Here is a 5,000-nt window from a genome sequence, read left to right on the forward strand (position 1 = left end):
CCCGTTATTTCTTTGGAATTTGGTGAAATCCTTTAAGGTGGTGTAAGTCGTTTTGAGAATTTCTCATTAGCTCTCGGGATCTCTGCGAATCCTTCAAGATACATGAGTACCATTCGAATTTTGCAAAGGAAACAGACCTTTCTTCCACACAGAAAATATTAATCTTTCCCTCCTCCTCCCTCTCCTCCTCCTCCTCCTCCTCCTATCCTCTCCACTCAGCCCTTTCCCTCCCTCCCTCTACTCTTTCTCTTTCTCTTTCTCTTTCTCTTCCCCTTCCTCTTCTCTTCTTCCTCCTCCTCTTCCTCCTCCTCCTCCTCCTCCTCCTCCTCCTCCTCCTATCCTCTCCACTCAGCCCTTTCCCTCCCTCCCTCTACTCTTTCTCTTTCTCTTTCTCTTCCCCTTCCTCTTCTCTTCTTCCTCCTCCTTTTCCTCCTCCTCTTCCTCCTCCCCTTATTCCCCCCCCCCCCCCCCCCGTCAACCACCATCAGCTAGTCATTATTGCCACCTCAGCGTAAACAAAATCTCGTGTTTCCCGTCGTGCAGCCAGGGTTAATTAAGGTGCTGGTTGAGCGGCGGTGTTGGTAGAGATGTTGGAGTGTGCGTGTGTGCGTGTGTGTGTGTGTGTGTGTGTGTGTGTGTGTGTGTGTGTGTGTGTGTGTGTGTGTGTGTGTGTGTGTGTGTGTGTGTGTGTGTGTGTGTGTGTGTGTGTGTGTGTGTGTGTGTGTGTGTGTGTGTGTGTGTGTGTGTAGGCCGTTTCAGAAATTTAATGAGGAATCATGATGATTTTATCTATCAAAAGACACATGTAAGGAATGAGCGAACAGGAAACAGAGCGCAGGTGGATTTACACAAATGCAGAAGCAGTGAACAGGGAGGAAATTCAGACGGAGGGCGAGGAGAGTGAACGCGAAAAGAACGAGGGAGGGAATCAAAAGGAGAGAAAGATTGGAAACGGAGGAAGGAGAACTGCCGCGAGAGGGACGCACACACACAGAGAGAGAGAGAGAGAGAGAGAGAGAGAGAGAGAGAGAGAGAGAGAGAGAGAGAGAGAGAGAGAGAGAGAGAGAGAGATGAATAAGGAGAAAGGAGAACTGCAGCGAGAGGGACGCACAGAGAGAGAGAGAGAGAGAGAGAGATGAATAAGGAGAAAGGAGAACTGCAGCGAGAGGGACGCACAGAGAGAGAGAGAGAGAGAGAGAGAGAGAGAGAGAGAGAGAGAGAGAGAGAGAGAGAGAGAGAGAGAGAGAGAGAGAGAGAGAGAGATGAATAAGGAGAAAGGAGAACTGCAGCGAGAGGGACGCACAGAGAGAGAGAGAGAGAGAGAGAGAGAGAGAGAGAGAGAGAGAGAGAGAGAGAGAGAGAGAGAGAGAGAGAGAGAGAGAGAGAGAGATGAATAAGGAGAAATTGAGGACGTGCCTCGGCGGGAGAGAGGAGACGAGGGGGAGGGGGGGGGGCGAGGGGGAGAGGAGGGGGGCCGGGGGCGGTGAGAGTAACAATACGTCTCGTGGTCGGGAAAAGCTTCCGAAAAATGCTCGTTAAGAACACAGGCCATTAATGACGACGTTGGGATGTTTGTCTCTGGTACTCACACGCCCTGACATCTCTCCTCTTGTTTTCTTCGCTCTCGTATCTTCTTCTTCTTCTTCTCCTCCTTTTCTTTTGTCTTTTCTGCTATTTCTTTTCTTCTTCTTTTCCTATGCTTCTTCACACATCTCCATCTCACTTATCAATTACTTGGCTCTCTACTCACCTCCTCTCTCCCATCTTTCTCTTCATTTCTCCCTCCCTTTCTTTCTCTCTATCCCCCTCTTTCTCTTTTTCTCTCTTTCTCTCTCTCCTCTCCCCCCCCCCTCTCTCTCTCACTCTTTCTCTCTCTCTCTCTCTCTCTCTCTCTCTCTCTCTCTCTCTCTCTCTCTCCCCTCTCTCTGTCTTTCTTCCTCTCTCCCTCTCCCCCTATTTCTCTGTTTCTCTCTTTCTTCCTCTCTTCCTCTCCCCACTTTCTCTCTCTCTCTCTTTCTCCCTCTATAACACTCCCCCCCTCTCTCTTTTTTTTTCCCTCTCTCCATCTCCCCCTCTCACTCTCTTTCTCCCTCTCCCCTTCCCCCCCTCTCTCTTTCTTTCTCCCTTTCTCCCTTTCTCTCTCTCTCTCTCTCTCTCTCTCTCTCTCTCTCTCTCTCTCTCTCTCTCTCTCTCTCTCTCTCTCTCTCTCTCTCTCTCTCTCTCTCTCTCTCTCTCTCTCTCCCTCTCTCTTTCTCCCTCTTTTCTTCTCCCCCTCTCCCCCCTCTCTCTCTCTTTCACTCTTCATCCCTCTTCCCCTCTCCCTCATCTCTCTCTCTTTCTTTCTCCCTCATTTCTTCTCCCCCTCTTCCCCCTCTTTCTCTCTTTCCCCTCTCTCCTTCTCCCCGCCCCCCCCCCCTCTCTCTCTCTCTTTCTCCCTCTTTCCCTCTCCCTCCTCTCTCTCTCTCTTTTTTTCTCCCTCTCTCCCTCTCCCCCACCCCCTTCTCTCTCTTTTTCTCCCTCTCTCCCCCTCTTCCGCCCCTCTCTCTCTTTCTCTCTCTCTCTCCTCCCCCCTCTATCACGTTGTCTCACAAAACACACATGGATACAGTGTCTCGTAAGTTCTTCTCGTGCTTTTGGTTCGCATTCAGCGTTGCCTATTCCGGTGCCCCTTCCACTCGTGCCGCCCCTATGCTCAGCCAAGGCTAATTAACCTGAGATTCCGTCGTCTTTCCCTAGCCCTTCGTCCCTCCCTATCCCCCCCCCCCCTCCTTCCTTTCATTTCCCACCAGGGAGCATACGCCTTTCCCTCTTCTGCTTCTCTTTTCTTCCTTCCATTCTAAGGAGAGGAGATCATGCAAGAGACTGCTAATGACGTCACACACTGCATGCAGGCGTGCATGACTGCGGCATTTCTTTTTTATCTGGAGTCAAGAGCAACAAGATCTCGTGGTAGCTATAGCATGAAACACACTCACGCATACATATACACAGTGAAATAGAGAGAGAGAGAGAGAGAGAGAGAGAGAGAGAGAGAGAGAGAGAGAGAGAGAGAGAGAGAGAGAGAGAGAGAGAGAGAGAGCAACAGGAAAGGGAGACAGACAGACACAGAGAGATAACTTGGATGAACAAAACAATTACACAATTATTCATTATCCCCCTCCACCCCCTATCTCTCTCTCTCTCTCTCTCTCTCTCTCTCTCTCTCTCTCTCTCTCTCTCTCTCTCTCTCTCTCTCTCTCTCTCTCTCTCTCTCTCTCTCTTTCCTCTCATTCTCTGCACGCATGTGTGTTCGCTGCCGTTACGATACGGGGGGCTGTTATTTTTGTGATGTAGTCGGAACGTTTACCGCAAATTGCGTAATAGGGAATTATTTTATATCCTCACTCCTTGGAGAAACTCTCTGCAGATCATTTATGAATGTGGATGATTGTGTGCGAGTGTGCGTGTGCGTGTGTGTGTGTGTGTGTGTGTGTGTGTGTGTGTGTGTGTGTGTGTGTGTGTGTGTGTGTGTGTGTGAATATATATACATGTATATGTGTATACAGTAAGATAAATAGATACATACAGATCATAAGTTGATATATAAATCGATGAACTAGGAACGTTATCATCGAGATGGAGTACCCCGGGGGAGGGGGTGGCTGTTAGATTGACCTCCCCCCTCCCTCCCCCGGCCCTCCCCCGGCCCTCCCCCGGCCCTCCCCCGCCATAAGCAGGGCTCACACTCTCCGCGCGACCGGATTCCCTTCTCAAGTACCCGAAGTCTGTTAGCGCTAATCCCCAGCAATCCGGAGTGTACAAATAACCCGTGTTTGAGACAGACAGCTCTTTCTCCCCTCCCTTCCTCCCTTCCCCCCTTAACCCCTTACCCTCCCTCCCTCCCCCCCGTCTCCTCCCACTCCCAGGACGTCAGCCCCCTCCCCCTCCCCCTCCCCTCTCCCTCCCTCCGCTGGCAGCACGCGGCTCGTAAGACATAATTTTCAGGCCAACGATGCAAGCCTGATAAAACCTCGTAATCGCTCAGCTCGTAAAGCCCCCATCCCCGTCCCCCTCCCCTCCCCCCTCCGTCCACCTGGCTCGATTCCGTGCATGCAGACTTCGACCATCCTCCCACGAGCGCGTAAGGCCCACTCTCCCGTGCTTCGGCTGCGGGAGTGTGACCCTTAAGCGCATGTCGTTGACTCAAAATCCCATCTATCTGCACATAAGGAGCTCACCGCGTCCACGAAAGGAGGGGAAGGGGGGAGGGGGGGGGGGAAGGATGTGGAGAAAATAAATAATACATAAGTAGATGATGTGGTGATTGATAATGAAGACGAAGATGAAGATGATGTCTCCGGTGACGAGAAAAAAACTTCCCTGCTCCCTCGCCTCGCCCTTGCAACCTCAGGGGCGGGGGCGCAGGACGGGCGGGGGAGGGGGGAGGCAGGTGGGAGGGGGCGGGGAAAGGGGAGAGGGGTGGTGGGGGAGGGGGAGAGGGAATAGGGGGAGAGGGGGCGGAAGGAGGTGGAGGAGGGAGGAGAGTGGGTGGGGACGAGGAAGAGGGGTAGAGGTGGTTGAGGAGGAGGGGGGGAGCGAGGGAGAGGGGTAGGGGTAGGGGGCGGTGGGAGGGGAGGGGAGGGGAGGTGGCTCCGATGTCTCGCTCTGTTATCTCGGTCCATTAAATCAACCGTTAAACCAACTAAAAGGAGGCTCCTCTTTGATTTAAAGCGCGACCCTCAACAACAAGGGATCAGTTAAGGAATGTTGATTTTCCAAAATTAAGAGTAGCCTCGAGTAAAAAAAAAAAAAAAAGCGACAGAAAAAGGAACAAAAGACTCTTAAAATCGGAAAAACGAAGTGTTGAGGTTTATTGGTTGTTGGGAATAAGCTCGCGAGGGGCGCAAGGGCCGTTAAACGCAGTACTTCGCCCTCGCTTTGTGTACTTCAATAAATGTTTTAAGGTGCGCATTAAACGTCTGCTGACACCTATTTTAGACCGGCCGAGATTTTTTTCTCGG

General features: G+C 51.6%; 1 protein-coding gene across 2 annotated transcripts in view; it reads right to left on the minus strand.

The window, feature by feature from the left end:
• The window catches only part of LOC122246648 (uncharacterized), a 191,190-nt gene that overhangs the window by 92,070 nt on the left and 94,120 nt on the right, over positions 1-5,000 (minus strand). The gene's annotated exons all lie outside the window — the stretch shown is intronic.

This window comes from Penaeus japonicus, unplaced genomic scaffold (assembly GCF_977035675.1).
Source record: "Penaeus japonicus unplaced genomic scaffold, GWHDUDI00000001_assembly GWHDUDI00000018, whole genome shotgun sequence".
NCBI lineage: Eukaryota > Metazoa > Arthropoda > Malacostraca > Decapoda > Penaeidae > Penaeus > Penaeus japonicus.